This window comes from Triturus cristatus, chromosome 2_2, assembly GCF_964204655.1.
Source record: "Triturus cristatus chromosome 2_2, aTriCri1.1, whole genome shotgun sequence".
In the NCBI taxonomy this organism is placed as follows: domain Eukaryota; kingdom Metazoa; phylum Chordata; class Amphibia; order Caudata; family Salamandridae; genus Triturus; species Triturus cristatus.
This window is the reverse complement of record NC_140582.1, coordinates 1,251,957,575-1,251,978,244: the sequence shown is the minus strand read 5'-3', so window position 1 is coordinate 1,251,978,244 and position 20,670 is coordinate 1,251,957,575. Positions and strand designations below refer to the sequence as shown.

Genomic DNA, 20,670 nt, shown 5'->3' with positions numbered 1-20,670 from the left:
TAACGATGGACTGGGATGCGGCCAGAGTAATTATTACCATCAGCTGACATTAATTCAACCATTCAACGAGGTGGCATTTCTTGTGCAGCACCAATCAGAGGAATTTCTTAAGTGAATCTGTCTGTTGGGGGTCACTTGTCACCAACTCTCGACCACCTTTCTTGGAAATCAAAGTCAGTGCCCCACCTGTAGTGGCAGATTGTGGGAGCACTGGGCAGGCTACAGGGGTCTCACCACCATCCTGGCCGCGCACAGCTTCACCAGGAGCACAGTGCCCCACCTGCAGGGGCAGCTTCTGGGAGCTCTCGGCAGGCTGCAGGGATCTCAACACAATCCTGGCAGCGCACATCTTCATCAGGGTCACAGTGCCCCATGTGCAGTGGCAGATTCTGGGAGCTCTGGGCAGGCCACAGGGGTCTCACTTCACGTCCTGGCAGAGCACATCTTCACCAGGGTCACAGTGGCTCACCTGTAATGGCAGATTCTGGGAGTTCTCGGCAGGCTACAGGGGTCTCACCACCATCCTGGCAGCGCACATCTTCACCAGGAGCACAGTGCCCCACCTGCAGGGGCAGCTTCTGGGAGCTCTCGGCAGGCTGCAGGGGTCTCACCACCATCCTGGCAGCGCACATATTCATTAGGGTCACAGTGCCCCACCTGCAGTGGCAGATTCTGGGAGCTCTGGGCAGGCTGTAGGGGTCTCACCATGCATACTGGCAGTGCACATCTTCACCAGGGTCACAGTGGCTCACCTGTAGTGGCAGACTCCGGTAGCTCTGGGCAGGCAGCAGGGGTCTCACCATGCATCCTGGCAGTGCACATCTTCACTAGGATCACAGTGGCTCATGTGTAGTGCCAAATTCCGAGAGCTCTGGGCAGGCTGCAGGGGTCTCACCATGCATCCAAGCAGCACGCATCTTCATCAGGGTCACAGTGCCCCACCTGCAGTGGCAGATTCTGGGAGATCTGGCCAGGCTGTTGGGGTCTCACACGCATCCTGGCAGCACACATCTTCACCAGTGTCACAGTGGCTCACCTGTAGTGGCAGATTCCAGTAGCTCTGGGCAGGCAACAGGGGTCTAACCTCGCGTCCTGGCAGCGCACATCTTCATCAGGGTCACAGTGGCTCACCTGTAGTGGCTGATTCCGGGAGCTCTAGGCAGGCTCCAGGGGTCTCACTATGCGTCCGGGAAGTGCGCATCTTCACCAGGGTCACAGTGCCTCACCTGTAGTGGCAGAATCCGGGAGCTCTGGGCAGGCTGCAGGGTCTCACCACAAGACCTGGCAGCGCACATCTTCATCAGGGTCACAGTGCCCCACCTGTAGTGGCAGATTCTGGGAGCTCTTGGCAGGCTGCATGGGTCTCACCAAGTGTCCTGGCAGTGCACATCTTCACCTGGGTCACAGTGCCAAACCAGTAGTGGCAGATTCCAGGAGCTCTGGCCAGGCTGCAGGGGTCTCACCACCTGTCCTGGCAGTGCTCATCTTCACCAGGGTCGCAGTGCCCCACCCCTACCTTCAGTGGCAGATTCCAAGAGCTCTGGGCAAGCAGCAGGGGTCCTGGCAGTGCTCATATTCACCAGGGTCGCAGTGCCCCGCCCCCACATGCAGTGACAGACTCTGGGAGCTCTGGACAGGCTGCAGGGGTCTCACCATGCGTCTTGGCAGTGCATATCTTCCCCTGGGTCACAGTGCCCCACCTGTAGTGACAGATTCCGGGAACTCTGGGCAGGCTGCAGGGGTCTCACCACGTGTCCTGGCAGTGCTCATCTCAACCTGAGTCACAGTGCCCTGCCCCCACCTGCAGTAACAGATTCCAGGAGCTCTGGGCAGGCAGCACGGATCTCATCACGTGTCCTGGCTGTGCTCATCTTCACCAGGTCTGCAGTGCCTCGCCCCTACCTTCAGTGGCAGATTCCAGGAGCTCTGGGAAGGCTGCAGGGGTCTCACCACAAGTCCTGGCAGTGCACATCTTCACCAGGGTCACAGTGCCCCACCTGTAGTGGCAGATTCTGGGAGCTCTGGGCAGGCTGCAGGGGTCTCACCATGTGTCCTGGCAGCGCACATCTTCATCAGAGTCACAGTGCCCCACCTGTAGTGGCAGATTCCAGGAGCTCTGGGCAGGCGGCAGGGGTCTCACCACATGTCCAAGCAGAACACATCTTCACCATGTTCACAGTGCCCCACCTGCAGTGGCAAATTCTGGGAGCTCTAGGAAGGCTGTAGTGGTCTCACCGTGCATCCTGGCAGCACACATCTTCACCTGGATCACAGTGGCTCACCTGTAGTGGCAGATTCCAATAGCTCTGGGCAGGCAGCAGGGGTCTCACCACACGTTTTGTCAGTGCATATCTTCACCAGGGTCACAGTGCACCACCTAAAGTGGCAGATTCTGGGAGATCTGGGCAGGCTGCAGGGGTCTCACCACGTATCCTGGCAGTGAGCATCTTCGTCAGGGTCACAGTGCCCCACCTGTAGTGGCAGATTCTGGGAGCTCTGGGCAGCCTGCAGGGGTCTCACCATGCGTCATGGCAGTGCGCATCTTCACCAGGGTCACAGTGCCCCACCTGTAGTGGCAGAGTCTGGGAGCTCTGGGTAGGCTGCAGGGGTCTCACCACGTGTCCTGGCAGCGCACAACTTCATCAGGGTCACAGTGCCCCACCTGTAGTGGCAGATTCTAGGAGCTCTAGTCAGGCTGCAGGGGTCTCACCACGTGTCCTAGCATTGCATATCTTCACCTTGGTCACAGTGCCCAACCTATAGTGACAGATTATGGGAGCTCTGGGCAGGCTTCAGGGGTCTCACCACGTGTCCTGGCAGTGCTCATTTTCACCAGGGTAGCAGTGCCCCGCCCCACCTGCAGTGGCAGATTCCAGGTGCTCTGGGCAGGCAGCAGGGGTCTCATCACGTGTCCTGGCAGCGCTCATCTTCACCAGGGTCTCAGAACACCGCCCCCACCTGCAGTGGCAGATTCTGGGAGCTCTGAGCAAGCTGACGGTGTCTCACCACACGTCCTGGCAGTGCACATCTTCACCTGGGTCACAGTGCCCCACCTGTAGTGGCAGATCCCAGGAGCTCTGGGCAGGCTGCATGGGTCTCACCACACGTCTTGGCAGTGCACATCTTCACCTGGTTCACAGTGCCCCACCTGTAGTGGCAGATTCCAGGAGCTCTGGGCAGGCTGCAGGGGTCTCACCATGCGTCCTGGCAGTGCACATCTTCACCTGGGTCACAGTGCCTCACCTGTAGTAACAGATACCCGGAGCTCTGGGCTGGCTGCAGGGGTCTCACCACATGTCCTGGCAGTGCTCATCTTCACCAGGGTCTCAGTGACCTGCCCTTCACCTGCAGTGGCAGATTCTGGGAGCTCTGGGCAGGCTGCAGGGGTCTCACCACGTGTCCTGGCAGCACACATCTTCATCAGGGTCACAGTGCCCCACCTGTAGTGACAGATTCTGGGTGCCTGGGTATGTAGCAGGGGTCTCATCGCGTGTCCTGGTAGTGCTCATCTTCACCAGGGTCGCAGTGCCCGGCCCCCACCTGCAGTGGCAGATACCAGGAGCTCTGGGCAAGCTGCAGAGGTCTCACCACGTGTCCTGGCAGTGCTCATCTTCACCAGGGTCACAGTGTCCCATCTGTAGTGGCAGATTCCAGTAGCTCTGGGCAGGCAGCAGGGGTATCACCACGCGTCCAAGCAGCACACATCTTTACCAGGGTCACAGAGCCCCACCTGCAATGGCAGATTCTTGTAGATCTGGGCAGGCCGTAGGGGGTCTCACCATGCATCCTGGCAGCACACATCTTCACCAGGTTCACAGTGGCTCACCTGTAGTGGTAGATTCCAGTATCTCTGGGCAGGCAGCAGGGGTCTCACCACGTGTCCTGGCAGCGCACATCTTCACCAGGGTCACAGTGGCTCACCTGCAGTGGTAGATTCCGGGAGCTCTGGGCAGGCCGCAGGGTTCTCACCAACACGTCCTGGCAGTGCGCATCTCCACCAGGGTCACAGTGCCCCACCTGAAGTGGCAGATCCCGGGAGCTCTGGGCAGGCCGCAGGGGTCTTACCACACGTCCTGGCAGTGCGCATCTTCACCAGGGTCGCAGTGCCCACCCTGTAGTGGCAGATTCTGGGGGCTCTGGGCAGGCTGCAGGGGTCTCACCGTGTGTCCTGGCAGTGCGCATCTTCACCAGGATCACAGTGCCCCACCTGTAGTGGCAGAATCTGGGAGCTCTGGGCAGGCTGCAGGTGTCAGGATGGGTCAGTTAAGTGCTAGAGCCTGTTCTGTAGGCAGTAGAAGTCGTTGTTACCTGTGTGCCAGGATGCGTAGATCCATTCCAGTCAAGCAAGTGGCATTGTGGCTTCGGTTGTATGCCGCGCTCAAATCGCGGAATTTCAAGATGGCCGCCGCTAAGGAGTAAGTGGTTGGCGGTCTAGTGTTTGGCAGCTTTACTCTCTGCAGCTGTATAGCTCGCGCTCCACATCAGCGCGGCGCACTTCAACCGTTTTTCTGAGAACAGGCAGCTTAGTTCCCACTGCCAATTTTCCTGAGCTTCGAGTAGTTTGGGTAATTTTCAGACATTCTGTTATTTATCGCAACTACATAGAAGAGAGAAGGAATACCAGAGCAGTTTTCGAGCGATGCCAGAGAAGAATTCTCTGGAGCGTCAGTCAAGTCCCGCTTCAGAAGTCGTCCATGTAACTTGGTGAGAGGTATAAGGAGGGTTCCTGAACACCAAGTAAGTTTTGAGTTATTTCGAGAATTTTGACTTTGAGAACGCCCCTATCGAAGGAACTTAAAATATAATTGGGGCATTTAGTTTGGAAACAAGTATCTTCAAATCCTAAATACAAGCATCATTACTATCTTCATGTAGGTATGGTTATATATATATATATATATATATATATATATAGATATAATAGTACTTACCAACTGAATTGAAGAAAGGTTCAAGCAAAGAAGGAACAGACAATAAGAAAGACTAACTCATATGAGGAGAGAATTAATCCAGTTTATTAATACTAATTGGAACCTGCTATAAAGAAAGAAAAAGGAAGGGCTTCGCAAACTGGTAATACAGGTAACGGAGAATTTAAGTAGAAGAAAGATGCATATGAAAACACTCTATTGTAAAGTTTAATTTCTCACCAGAATTTTATGTTGCAGGAGATTACTGAATCGCACACAACACATCTCCATACAAGACACATAAGAGAGCAGCAAGGTGCTGCGGATATACAGGTACATACGGAGGGTACTGTAAGGATAGTTAAGTTGAGTAAGAAGTGGATGTTATAATCTGCCTTTGGTTTTAGGTCTTCCAGAAGATTCAGCACAAGACCAGTCCACGAGAAGTGAAGCAGTCCAGTCTCTCTTTTCTCTTCCAACTCCCCTTTCCCCCTCTCTACTTCTCGTGAATATAATATTCATGGTAGTGGGGTAGGGGATTGAGGAACTATCGTCTGCACCTGTGGAACATCCAAGTTCAGGCCAAGGTACTTGACAGATTGAAGTGCCAGCGAAACGATTTCTACCTGAGCAGAATGGCAGAGGGGATAGATGTTAAGGCATTAGCAGCAGTGTTAGACAGTATACAAAGACAGTTGAGTGATTCCATGGAAGATAATAAGTCTCTTAGAGAAGAGGTTAAGAAGTCACAACAGGAGGCCCATATTATTAGACAAATATTTGATGAGTTTACTGGGGGTACCAGTTCTGGAGACAAAGAAAACAAGTCCCAATCTTTTTCCCCCGCCCCCTCAGCAGCAGAGTTAACGACATAGGTTGTTCATGCCATCTCACCAACTATTCCTTTAGCTGCTCCAGAGAGGTTTAGGGGGGATCCCCATAAGGCCCAGATTTTCTTGACACAATGCTCCTTACTTTTTTTATGTAGACCCATAATATTTGTGGGTCAGTCTAAGGTGGCTTTCGTATTGTCCTACCTGATCAGAGATGCTGCTGCCTGGTCAATGCCATTGGTGAACAATAATGATCTCATTCTATATGATTTCGAGAAGTTTAAAAAGGAGTTTTTACGAATCTTTGACAAACGATCCATCTCACAAACAACAGATAACAAACTTTAAGATCTAAAGCAAGGCAATAGAGAATTGGTAGCATACTTAGCTCAATTTAATAAGTTGATCGTAGAAACCAGTTGGCCTGAAGCCAAGAGAGCCGCCATCTTCTATAGAGGGCTGAAGGATGAATTAAAGGATGGGTTGGCACAAATTCCAAAGAGACCTACAGAAACCTCTGAGTTAATCGACTTAGTTCTGCAGATAGACCAGCGCCAGTCAGAAAGAAGAGGTGAACGCAGGAAAGAAGTTAGAAGTTTTCCACCTCGATTTGATAGAATTAGGTCTGAAAACTTAAAATCAAAAGAAGCAATTTCAGAGGAAGAGCCTATGCAAATTGGTTCCATTCGAGGTCCTTTATCAAAGGAAGAAAGAGAGAAGAGGAGATTGGGCAAGCTTTGTATGTATTGTGGAGCCTCAGGTCACTTCGTCAAGGATTGTTCAAAGAAGCCCAAGAATAATACATGGGTAAAAGACAGGCTCCACCAGTAGAGGAAGTTGCCCTGGTGGAAGCAAATCAAAAGACAACTTCTGATGCACAACGTTTAGCAAATACTTTGCAATCTTCGGCTCCTCATTTAATCCTTGCTGGTTTGATTAGTGTTGGGAATTCAGTTGTTGACAAGATTTCTGTGATGATCGATTCTGGAGCTACCGGAAACTTCTGTGATATTGGATTTGCAAAGTCACTAGGAATTGAATTCCTCAGGAAAGATAGGCCCGAATCTGTTCGAGCAGTTGATGGAACCAATCTGTCGTCGGGTCCCATAGTATTTGAGACGGAAGAAATTTCTTTGAAAGGGCCAAGTCATCATGTGAGTGTTTTGAAGTTCAGTCTCATTGACGCCCCGCAATACAAGCTCATCTTGGGGTTGCCGTGGCTTACAGAACATAATCCGAAGATTGATTGGGCTAAGAGATCAATAGTCATGGATTCAGACTATTGTATGGAGCACTGCCAAGGTAGGATTGGAAGAGAGTTTCTCACCTCACCATCTACGCTTTTAGCGAGTCAGATCAGTTCCATCTGTTCTGTGGAGGTACAAGAAATTCCAAAGGAATACTTGGATTTCACTGCAGTATTCGATGAACGGGAAGCCCAGAAATTGCCCCCTCATCGGGACTACGATTGCAGAATTGAATTGATACCTGGGGCTTCTCTACCCTGTAGTCGGAAATATGCCCTCTCTGAGGTAGAAAATCAACATCTGAAAGACTATGTGGAGAAATATTTAGCTAATGGCTTTATTCGTCCGTCTCAGTCGCCTGTATCCTCTCCACTTTTCTTTATTCCAAAGAAAGATGGCAATTTGAGAACGTGTATAGATTATCGAGCACTTGACTTGGTGACAAGGAAGAATCGTTACCCATTGCCCTTAATCTCAGAGTTACTTGATCAAGTTAAGGGAGCGAGAGTGTATACAAAATTGGATTTAAGAGGAGCTTATCATCTGGTACGCATGGCCGAAGGTGAAGAATGGAAAACAGCGTTTCGAACGAGACTGGGGTTGTTTGAATATCAAGTCATGCCCTTCGGGCTATGCAACGCTCCGGCAGCGTTTCAACATTTTGTCAATGACGTGTTAAAAGAATTTTTAGACCGTTTTGCAGTGGTCTACATTGACGATATTCTAATTTTTTCTTCTAACATGGAGGAGCATGTTCAACATGTGCGAGCCATTCTAGGGAAATTGTTGGAAAACCAGCTGTTTGTAAAACTGGAGAAATATGTCTTTCACTCTACCCAGGTGGAATTTTTGGGGTTGGTATTGACCCCGGAAGGGGTCTCTATGGATGAAGCAAAGGTGAGAGCAATTCAAGAATGGCCATCTCCAAGGAGTGTGAAGGAGGTGCAGAGCTTTATTGGTTTTGCCAATTTTTATCGGCGCTTCATTCTGAACTTTTCGGAAAGAGTGAGTCCTCTCACTCGGTTGCTGAAGAAAAAGGTCAAGTTTGAGTGGAATGATGAATCAGAAGAAACCTTCCAAGGTTTAATGAAGGTTTTTACCTCAGCTCCAGTTCTGCAACATCCGAATCCAGAAGCACCTTTTTTTGTGGAAGCAGACGCCTCCAATTTGGCCATTTGGGGAGTTCTTTCACAAAGACATGAAAACACGGGCCCACTACATCCGGTGGCATTCCGATCTCGCAAATTAACAGAAGCAGAAGCAAACTATTCAATTGCAGATAAGGAACTGTTGGCAGTTAAGGATGCCTTCTAAGAATGGCGACACTATTTATTTGGGGCAAAACATGAAGTAACTGTGTTTACCGATCATCGCAATTTACAATTTTTGAAATCTGCTCGAACACTTACCCCCAGGCAGTTAAGATGGTCGCTATTTTTTGCAGACTACAATCTTGTCTTGACTTACAAACCTGGAACTGCCAATGGAAAGGCGAATGCCTTATCTCGATTGGGTGTGAGAGAAGAAGATCGAGCGGAAGAAAAGGGATTGATAATTCCTTCTAACAAGATCATCAGAACTATTCTGTACCCAGAGTTTGAGAATAAATTGATGAATACTCTCTCTCAGGAAGAGATGAATGACTGGGTAAAGGAAGGAAGTGAAAGGGAAATTAAAGATGGAAATCCTTATTTCAAGGAGAAATTGTTTGTCCCTAGTGAAGAGCTACAAAGGCTGGTGATTCAACATTTTCATGATGGATTGATGGCAGGTCACAAAGGAACCAAGAAGACTTTGGAGTTGATTCAAAGAGAATTTTGGTGGCCGGTAATGGAGGCTCACGTGGGACAATATGTGGCTTCCTGTGAGCAGTGTATTAAGGGAAAACCTTCTAGGAGGGCTCCGCAGGGGTTATTGTTTCCTTTGCCCCAGCTCCATATCCATGGCATACCATTTCCATGGATTTTATAGTGGATCTTCCCTCTAGTCAAGGGTTTAACACCATTTGGGTAGTTGTTGATCATTTTTCTAAGATGAGTCACTTTGTGCCCTTGAAATCAATTCCAAATGCTACGCAGTTGTCTGCCCTGTTTACCCAGCATGTAGTGAAGGCTCACGGCATTCCCAAGGTGGTGATCTCAGACCGAGGCCCTCAATTTGTATCCCATTTTTGGAGATCTTTTCTAAGGAGATTGAACGTAGACTCCCGTTTGTCTACCAGTTTCCATCCTGAGACAGATGGGCAAACGGAGAGGGTTAATCAAGAACTGGAGCAATACCTGCGCTTGTTTTTGATGGATCAGGAGGGGGAATGGCCTAGTTTAATCTGGGCAGCCGAATTTGCTTATAATAACGCTGAGCATTCCTCTACAGGTTTTTCTCCCTTTTACTTGAATTCTGGTAGACATCCAAACACATTGGTAGGAAAGCAGGAGAGTGATTCACCAGCAGTGGAATCAGTGGTTCAAGGGTTGCATAAAGCTTATCAGGTAGCTACCCACAATTTAGTTAAGGCTAAGAGTTCCTACAAGAAGCAGGCAGACAAAAAGAGACGTCCAAATCCACTCTATGAACAGGGGGACATGGTTTGGATATTCACTCGAAATTTTCGCTTAAAATGAAATCGAAAATTTCAGCCTCGATTCATGTGTCCATTTCGTGTAGAGAAAATGGTGAATCCTGTGAGTGTCAGGGTGAAACTCCCTCCCAGGTTAAGGTTGCATTCAGTGTTTCACGTTTCTTTGCTCAAAAGGAGTCCACCAGATTTGAGATCCAAGGGTCCGCCAGTTCCTATGAAGATTCAGGCAGAAGAAGAGTTTGAGGTAAAACGAATTCTAGATTGCAAAATCAAGGGAGGCAAATGATTCTATTTGGTGGATTGGAAGGGTTATGGCCCTGAGGAAAGATCATGGGAACCTAAGACTAATTTACATGCTTCCAGATTGATTAAGGAATTTCACCACTGTTACCCACATAAGCCCCAGGAAGATGAGAGGGGGGCCTTGGTGGGAGGTACTGTCAGGATGGGTCAGTTAAGTGCTAGAGCCCGTTCTGTAGGCAGTAGAAGTCTTCGTTACCTGTGTGCCAGGATGCGTAGATCCATTCCAGTCAAGCAAGTGGCATTGTGGCTTCGGTTGTATGCCGCGCTCAAATCGCGGAATTTCAAGATGGCCGCCGCTAAGGAGTAAGTGGTTGGCGGTCTAGTGTTTGGCAGCTTTACTCTCTGCAGCTGTATAGCTCGCGCTCCACATTAGCGCGGCGCACTTCAACCGTTTTTCTGAGGAGAACAGGCAGTTTAGTTCCCGCTGCCAATTTTCCTGAGCTTCGAGTAGTTTGGGCAATTTTCAGACATTCTGTAATTTATCGCAACTACATAGAATAGAGAAGGAATACCAGAGCAGTTTTCGAGCGATGTCAGAGAAGAATTCTCAAGAGCGTCAGTCAAGTCCCGCTTCAGAAGTCGTCCATGTAACTTGGTGAGAGGTATAAGGAGGGTTCCTGAACACCAAGTAAGTTTTGAGTTATTTTGAGAATTTTGACTTTGAGAACGCCCCTATCGAAGGAACTTAAAATATAATTGGGGCATTTAGTTTGGAAACAAGTATCTTCAAATCCTAAATACAAGCATCATTACTATCTTCATGTAGGTATGGTTATATATATATTATCTACTGGCGGTCGCCAGTAGATAGTTAAAGTTAGGACCGTGTTTCCATAGGAAATCCGCAACATTCTATTTGGAATAACTTTGGCGCCGGTTGACGAATCCTCGCGAAATTTTCAAAATAGGTGGGGCGCTCCGCTTCGCTCCTACCCTGAAAGTCTCGGGGGGATTCGTCAAGCGGCGGCTGAGAAAAAAGGGGGGTCCCAAAACGCATTTTCCCCATGCAATTTTCCATAGGGACCTTTAGTCCAAGGTACAGCCCGAACGGCTGAACAGAATTACTTGACATTTGGCAGAGAGGTAGTCCTCAGGTCAGGGATGTGCCTTTTGCAGGTCTGGTGTCAATCTGTTCAGTAGTTCCTGAGAAAATCAAAAGTAAAATCATATATATATGTGGGCGGAGCCTAACCACACATCTCATCCTGAGATCTGATTGGCTGTCAGCACTTCATCCAAGAAGTGTTGGCAGCCATCTTGGGACCAATATACATGATAGCACCTCATTAAAAAGCATTGCAGTTAATAGAAGGTTTTAAGACTTTAGTTACATTATAAATCATTTGTTGATGGTACCATACTCATTTTAGGAATTGTGGTATGTTCTAAGGTGATTTCACCATGTGAAAAAGCTTTCTGCTGGGATATCATGATTGAGAGAAAAATATTTTCTCATGCTTTTCCCACAGAGGTTTGGAAGGTGATCTATAAGCTAAACTGAGAGCTTATTTTCTGTAAATTCACATTATCTTTCTCAGTCATGTGAGAATAAAGTCTGACATTCTCAGTAAAACATGTACATCCAACAAGGGCAGAGACTGTCAGTTGATTCCTTTGTGTTCTACTGCAGCTTCCCAGAGTGTTCCAAAGAACAACTAGAGCGCTAACAGTCCTACTTATGATAAACGTATGGCACACCTGAAGCCATCTTGCTTGGATTAAAGTGGTAACTCTTAAAACATTTAATTTAAAAAGGAACAAAATGAGGGGGTTCATTTTTCCATAAAAAGTATGATTAGTGCTGCAGAAAGAATAATTAGGGCACATTTTGAGTGACTTCTCAAATCCTCTTCTATTTCATTAAAAAATTCTGACATGCAGACTGAAACATGCACTTTCAATACCAGCAGCAGTTTTCCCTGGTGAGCAGTAGCTTTACTACAGTGATCTAATGAGCAAAAAGAGTGCTAACATTCTGAATTTATGGCAAATGTGTGACACATCTGAATGCCTTTGGAATCAAAGTAAAAAACTGAAAGTATTTCCTACTGAGGAGACTGCAGTAAATGAGGAAATTAGGAAACTTCATAACAAATAAGTCTGCCAAGATGGCCACCAGAGACAAAAGAGCCCAAATGTAGCCCAAATATCACCCAGATGTAGCCCAACTATAGCCCAATGACAGAATGTCCCAGAGTGTTCTTAAAAACAACTAGAGCGCTTACTGTCTTCATTATGACAAAAGTATGGCACACCTGAAGCCATCTTGATTGGAATAAACTGGTAACACTTAAAACATTTAATTTAAAAAGGATCACAATGAGGGGGTTCATTTTGCCATAGAAATTATGATTAATGCTGAAGAAAGAAAATGAGGGCACATTTTGAGTGACTTCTCAAATCCTCTTTTATTTCATTAAAACATTCTGACATGCAGACTGAAACATGCACTTTTAATACCAGGAGCAGACTTCCATGGTGAACAGTAGTTTTACTACAGTGATCTAATGAGCAACTAGAGTGCTAACATTCAGAATTTATGGCAAATGTGTGACATATCTGAATACCTTCATGATGGAATCAAAGTAAAAAACTGAAAGCATTTCCTACTGAGGAGACTGCAGTACATGAGGAAATTAGGAAACTTCATAACGAATAAATCTCCCAAGATGGCCACCGGAGACAAAAGAGCCCAAATGTAGCCCAAAATCCCCCAGATGTAGCCTAAATATAGCCCAATGACAGAAGTGTGCAAAACACTTATTATTTTGTGTTTTTGCAGTGTTATATAGTGCAGACTTGTCAGGTATTGGAGTGCTTTACATGAGCATTGGTTACATCACACAAGAACAAATTCATTTTGGTTGTAGACATGGGGAGACTAAGTGATTTGACCAGAATCACAGAATGTCGAGCTGAAGCAGAAACTCCAACCTGGTTCCCCAGTTGCAAAGTCTGCAGTTCTGGAAGTAACACCACATCCTCTCCCCTAAGTGCAACATTTAATCAAGTGGTCAACTGGATAAAAAAACATAAAGGTAACAAATAATTTAAAAGTGCTTTGTCGCTATTTGAAAACTCAGAAAATATGTCCTTATTTTAGTCTTTTAGAGCACTAACCATAATTTTGATGCCAATAAGACCCTCTCATATATGTAATTTCTAAAGGAAATGCTCTAGGTATTACAGTTTTGATTACATCAAGATGACGTCAGGCGTTCCACACTTTTGTAATAAATATAGAATGTTAGCAATCTAGTTGTTCATTAGGATACTGTTGAGAGGCAGAGGCCAGGGGCACGGACTCTGAAAATTGAAGGCAGGTAGGAGGGTGCAAAGGCAACAATTTAACCACACTGAGCAGGCAGGAAGGGCCGTGGCAGCACAACAGACTATGGAGGGCAGTGGAAAGGGGGGCAGGGGCAACAAACCAACAATACAGGACTGGCAAGAGAGGCTGTGGCAATATTATAGACCATTGTGGGCAGAAGGAAGAGGCAGTGGTAGTACAACCATACATGCCAACAGACCCGATTCAGCCAGGAAACGTCCAATGTTTTTAAGCTCAAATGGGCTTTATTTGATCTGTCTCCTGTCTACAATCTTCTCTTTTTCAATGTAACTCAAAGGGGAAAATCAATACCCCAGTTTTTTTTCAAAATCTCCCTCTTACCAAGTTCAAAATGTTCGCAAATATGGTACATTGGATCATGGAAGGAAATGGGGTAGGGACATGGACTTGGATAACAGAGGACAGGAGGGACATGGAGAGGTGCACCAAACTGACCCTACAGGGCAGGCATCAGGGTTTGCAGCAGCACAATACACCACACAGGGCATGCGGGACGGGAGTGCAGCACAACAATCCATAGAAAGCAATAGGGAGGGGACAGGACCATGCACATGGACAACAGAGAACAGAGGGGCAAGAGGCAATGGTAGCTAGCTGACCATAATGGACAGACAGGAGAGAAGGCTGCAGCATAACAGACCATAAAGGGCAGGAGGGATGGATCAGGGGCATTACAATGGAACAGACAAGCAAGGAGGGAGGGAGTAGGGGTCTGCACATGTAAACAGAGGGCTGGGGGCAAGGGGGCAGGGCAGGAGCAGCAAGATAGCCATGGAGGTCAGGCAGGATGGGCACTAGAAGCAAGACACACCATGAAGAGCAACAGTGAGACTGTGATGGCATACACACAGACCATGGAGGGAAGGTGGGAGGGGTTCAGGGGCAGCTAACTGACCACACAGGGAAGGTGGGAGGGGCCATGGCAGCACAGAAGACCATGCATGGCAAGTGGGAGGGTTAGTGGTAGCACAATGGCTATGATGGGCAAGAAGGAGGGTGCAGGGGCATGCACAAAGGACGATGGAGGATAGAAGGAAGGGTCAGGACCTGTGCACAGACAAGAAAGTTCAGGGGAAGGGGCCTCACAACAGACCGCACGGGGCAGGCAGGAGGAGCAGTTGCAGCACAACAGACCAGGGAGGGCAGAAGGGTGTGGCAGTACAATGGACCATGTAGGACAGGAGGAAGAGGATAGGGGCATGGCATGTGGACAGGCAGGGTGGAGGTGGCAGGGACAGGTTACAGTCATCTGACAATGCTAGGCAGGTGGGAGGGGAGTGGCAGCTCAACAGAACACTCAGAGTAGATAGGAGTGGCAGGTCCATGGAACATGGTGGGCAAAAAGGATGGAGCAGGGGCATACACAAAGACATCGGAGGGCAGGGGGAAGGAGAATAGGGGCAGCAAGCTAAGCACAGAGTTTAAGCAGGAGGTCAATGATGGGGCATAGAATTGGGCAATGGAGGGCAGGAGGAGTGGACTGGTACATCATACTAAATTGAGGGCAGTGGCAGCACATCAGACCATGCATGGCAGGAGGGAGGAGGCTAGTCCATGGATTCACACAACAGAGGATAGGGAGGAGGGGGATGGGGCAGCAAGCTAACTGTTCAGAGAAGGCGGGTATTAGGAACTTTATTGTTTTTAAAACGTGTGTCTGTACGAACTACTTAAAATATGAACAAGTATGCAGCATAATCTCACTTTTATTCAGGAAGAAGAGGACGTTTGTGACTGTGACTCCGGGCTCACTTGGCAGAAACACCCCCTGACCCTCCACCCCCTATCGCAAAATGTAATGCCCGTGAAAAGGGTAGGTGAACACAGTGTTATATAGAACATAGTCCTGAGAGCACGATTGAAAATGAAAACTAGATATAGTGTATGGTATAAACTATGCACCAAAAAGTGTGATATAAGATGAACCGGGCGTGAAATATAATATGCAGTACATTGTGCGCAATGACAGATTCATTGGAGAGCGCGAGATAGCACAGGCACTAGCGGGTGCTATGCGATATGCGCCTTGGAGTGTAATATGCACAGGGCAGTGATGTGTAACCTAACTAGTCTCTAAAGTTGTAATATAAAATATGTGCTGGGGAGTGTAACGTTGCATATGCACTGTGACAAAGATCTCCCAACTAAAAACGGACACAGGGCGTGTTTACACAGTGGTGAAGGGAGGGGACGGGGCCTGAGTTAACGTGTGCAAAAACGCCCTGTGGCCTGTTTTAAGAGGTAGTTTTAATCCCCCTGCCCTATTATATACTAGGGGCTTACAGAGGAGGTCATGCTAATCACAGGGGGACCCCAACGCATAATGTTCCCTAGTGTATGTAGGTGTTTTCACTGTATTCTAAGTGTCTTTTAACATAGCACTGGCTCTAGGACTGGTTAGTCAGACTCAGTTACCACCAGTATCCGTCTGAAAAAGTTGAGGGTACAGGATGATTTTGCAACAAGGCTTCTTTCTGCTCTTCTTTTTGTTCTTTCTGCACGTTATCCTTCTTCCTGCACTTTTCTTCGTCTTTGAGGACTTCTGTTGCTTCTTTCTGCACTTCTTTTTTTTCTTTCTGTGCATTTTTTCTTCTTTCTTCACATGTCCTATCTCTGTAGGCATAGTTAGAAATTAGCATTTAAAAAACCTTTGAAATTCACAGAAAAAAACATAGGTTTCAGGCACGTTATAGTTAGGAATTAGCATTCAAAAAACCTCAGAAATTCACTGAAAAAACCATAGGTTTCAGGGGTGTTATAGTTAGCTGGACTTTTCACTTGTACAAAACCATTGAAATTCCCCCGTTATAGTTAGTTCAGCTAACTATAACTCGCGCGCCCGCAATGCACTGCTGATGACGTCACATATTACATCACTCATGACATGGTCAGTGACATCACTCATGACATCACTGATGACATCTCAAATGACATCACTGATGACATCACTGATGACATCATCCTTGTGATAGAGTGGCAGACCTCCTCTCACCCTAATATAACCTTTGATACACACATTCAAAAATAGAGACTAAACTTTTCAAAACAATGGACATACCAATACCAGTTACAACAACCTCTTCAGTAATTCTAAGATCCACATACACATCCACTCATTCACCAACAGTCCTATACAGTCACTCATACATGTACTCACTCATCATATGTACTCATACACCTATACATCCTGTTACACAATGCCACTCATCCATAGAGTTACTCACACACATAGTCACTCATGCTAATAAAGAATCAAACATACATTTATTTGCATATACAGTTATACACACACCACCACAGTTACTTCTACGGAAACTTACACATACTTAGTCTTTTAAACAATCACTTATAGAAACACATACTTATTCATACAGGAACTCTTCCAATGTCTCACTCTCACATATACTCACTTATATACACCAATAGTCACATATACTAGTTTAAAACATATGTAGTTACTCATAAAGACACTATTGAGACAGTCATTCACTCACTAACACACCCATGCACACACTCATCCACCCATACAGTCCTGCACACATGCTGTCTTCAACACATACAAAGAGTGAGTCACTCATTCATGCACCTATGCACTACGTAATACCCCCCACCGAACCATGCAGACACTCATACTGATACTCAAAAAAACAACTAATAACCTATATAGACACCCATGTAGCTACTCACCAACCCATGCAGCCACTTATACACAAAGTGAGAGACTGATACAGATATTTACATATTTAAACATTACTCACTAAGCCATGTATTCACTATGATACACTTAATCAGTCAGCTACACAATCAATTTTTCAAAAACAAATCATCCATTTAGACACTTATATACCCATTTATTCTTCCATCGACCTTGAGATATACATATATAAAACATATTTAATTTTCAGAAAAACACACATTCACTGGATGATGTCATCAGTGATGTCATTTGAGATGTCATCAGTGATGTCATGAGTGATGTCACTGACCATGTCATGAGTGATGTAATATGTGACATCAGCAGTGCATTGCGGGCGCGCGAGTTATAGTTAGCTGAACTAACTATAACGGGGGAATTTCAATGGTTTTGTACAAGTGAAAAGTCCAGCTAACTATAACACCCCTGAAACCTATGGTTTTTTCAGTGAATTTCTGAGGTTTTTTTAATGCTAATTCCTAACTATAACGTGCCTGAAACCTATGGTTTTTTCTGTTAATATATATATATATATATAGATATAATAGTACTTACCAACTGAATTGAAGAAAGGTTCAAGCAAAGAAGGAACAGACAATAAGAAAGACTAACTCATATGAGGAGAGAATTAATCCAGTTTATTAATACTAATTGGAACCTTCTATAAAGAAAGAAAAAGGAAGGGCTTCGCAAACTGGTAATACAGGTAACGGAGAATTCAAGTAGAAGAAAGATGCATATGAAAACACTCTATTGTAAAGTTTAATTTCTCACCAGAATTTTATGTTGCAGGAGATTACTGAATCGCACACAACACATCTCCATACAAGACACATAAGAGAGCAGCAAGGCGCTGCGGATTTACAGGTACATACGGAGGGTACTGTAAGGATAGTTAAGTTGAGTAAGAAGTGGATGTTATAATCTGCCTTTGGTTTTAGGTCTTCCAGAAGATTCAGCACAAGACCAGTCCATGAGAAGTGAAGCAGTCCAGTCTCTCTTTTCTCTTCCAACTCCCCTTTCCCCCTCTCTACTTCTCGTGAATATAATATTCATGGTAGTGGGGCAGGGGATTGAGGAACTGTCGTCTGCTCCTGTGGAACATCCAAGTTCAGGCCAAGGTACTTGACAGCAGGGGTCTCACCACACGTCCTGCCAGTGCAAATCTTCACCTGGGTCACAGTGCCCAACCTGTAGTGACAGATTCTGGGAGCTCTGGGCAGGCTGCATGGGTCTCACCACACGTCCTTGCAGCGCACATCGTCATCCGGGTCACAGTGACCTACCTGTAGTGGCAGATTCTGGGAGCTCGGGGCAGGCTGCAGGGGTCTCACCACACGTTCTGCCAGTGTAAATCTTCACCTGGGTCACAGTGCCCAACCTGTAGTGACAGATTCCGGGAGCTCTGGGCAGGCAGCTGGGGTCTTATCACGTGTCCTGGCACTGCTCATCTTCACCAGGGTCGCAGTGCCCCGCCCCCACCTGCAGTGGCAGATTCCGGGAGCCTTGGGCTGGCTGCAGGTGTCTCGCCACGCGTCCTCGCAGTGCACATCTTCACCAGGGTCACAGTGCCCCACCTGTAGTGGCAGATTCTGGGAGCTCTGGGCAGGCTGCAGGGGTCTCACCACGTGTCCAAGCAGCACACATCTTCACCTGGGTCACAGTGCCCCACCTGTAGTGACAGATACAGGGAGCTCTGGGCAGGCTGCAGGGGTCTCACCACGTGTCCAAGCAGCACACATCTTCACCTGGGTCACAGTGCCCCACCTGTAGTGACAGATACAGGGAGCTCTGGGCAGGCTGCAGGGGTCTCACCACGTGTCCAAGCAGCACACATTTTCACCAGGGTCACAGTGCCCCACCTGTAGTGACAGATACAGGGAGCTCTGGGCAGGCTGCAGGGGTCCCACAGGCCCCACAGGTCCCACAGGTCTCACAGGCCCCACAGGTATCACAGGTCCCACAGGCCCCACAGGTCTCTCAGGCCCCGCAGGCCCATCTCTCGGCCGCTCTCAGACATTTCCTGAGTTTAATGTATTTTGCATCTGAAGCCACAGTTTTCTCTCAGTGTCAGCAGGAAGGAGGGGTGGGGGCTGGGCTCCTTGTGTGTTGTCAGACCTCTTGTGTGACCTCTTGTGTGGGGTCAGACCTCTTACCTGAAATAAAGGCACATGTGAGTGGGAGACTCACTCACCACCTCTCAACCTGTTTGGGGGTAGACCTCCAGGAAAGAATGGAGCAGAAGAAAACCAGGGGTCCCTGCCCTACAGGGTGGCCCTCTGCGTCTTACCCTCCAGGGCCTGCTCCCCTGGAAAGGACCCCAGCGGTGCCTCGGAAGGGCCATGTCGTTGACATCGGCGTCGCTGTCTGGGGGTTTTCTCCCTTCTCCCATACCCACCCCAGTGCTCCAGGGCAGGAACTGGTGATCAGGGTAAAAGCTGGAGGCGCCAGTAGGCGCGCCTCATTGGGCGGCGAGAGGTAGGAAGGCCAGACCTTGACACTACAGCCTGCTGCTGGCACCAGTGTCGCCCTCCGCAGCCTACAGAGATGTTGGTAGTCACACTCAGAGAAGAGGGGTCCACACTGTGCCCCTCCAGACCCCCGAGCCTCACTAGGGGCGCATCCCACGCCACTCTGGGCCTTCAGTAGGGCATGCATCGCTGCCAGCTTCCCAGGTTCAGTCCAGGGTTTTTCTTTGAGTTGCGGGGCCTTTAGTCCTATTTCATAATGGAATGAATACGACTACAAGTCCCAGAAACGCCCGTACTGGAGCATGGCATGGCGCTGGACCTGTTCAACCTTGCAGGGCTGGGGATGGCACATTGCCACGTCCTCGGCCGCCTCCGGGGGTGTAACCGCAGCGCCTTGACGCAGGGGCACGGTCGGAATGCCCGTCTTGGCGCTGCCCAAGAAGCCCTCCTCTGTGCGGGTGATGATACAGGTGTCCCGTCGCGCCGGCCGTTTCCACATTTTCCCTCCTTGGCGGTCGCGATGACCCCCGGAGCAGCCGTCTGTATTTATTCCACATCCCAGGCCAATTGCCAGCGTGGGGTGGGACTGCTGCCAGTGCTTCCAGGAGGGCGTCTAGGCGCAGAGCCGGCATAGCAAGGGTGCCATGACCCAGACCCATGGCCAGCGTGGGGTGGGACTGCGGCCAGTGCTTCCTGGAGGGCGTCTAGGCGCAGAGCCGGGTGCCATGGCCCAGACCCATGGCCAGCGCGGGGTGGGACTGCGGCCAGTGCTTCCTGGAGGGCGTCTAGGCGCAGAGCCGGCATAGCAAGGGTGCCATGGCCTAAACATAGGCCTGGGAAACAGCTGCTTGCAAATTGTTGTGTAGTAAAACATCCGTCATTGTGGTCCAGAGGGCCCCTGACAGCCCCGGGCCCCAGTGCCACTGTACCTGCTGCTCCATCGTTAGCCACACCCCTGTTTCAGAGCACCTGCGGGTCTTGGAAGGGTCGGAATCAAGTTAAATCTGTCCTGTTAGCACGATCTCTTCGCTGTTCCTAACCCTGGGGCCAGACCTCCTGTGTGAGGTCAGACTTCCTGTGTGGGGTGAGACCTCCTGTGTGGGGTGAGACCTCCTGTGGGACCACTTGTGTGGCTCCATACCCCTTGTGTGGCATCAGACCTTTTGTGTGGGGGCAGATCTCTTATATGGCCTGTTGTGTGGCATCAGACCCCTTGTGTGGCATCAGACCTCATGTGTGCGGTCAGACCTCTTGTGTAGGGTCAGACATCTTGTGTGACCTC

The 20,670-nt window shown here is 48.2% G+C and overlaps 1 protein-coding gene across 7 annotated transcripts in view; it reads left to right on the top strand.

The window, feature by feature from the left end:
• The window catches only part of LOXL3 (lysyl oxidase like 3), a 584,553-nt gene that overhangs the window by 298,739 nt on the left and 265,144 nt on the right, over positions 1–20,670 (top strand). The window lies entirely within an intron of this gene.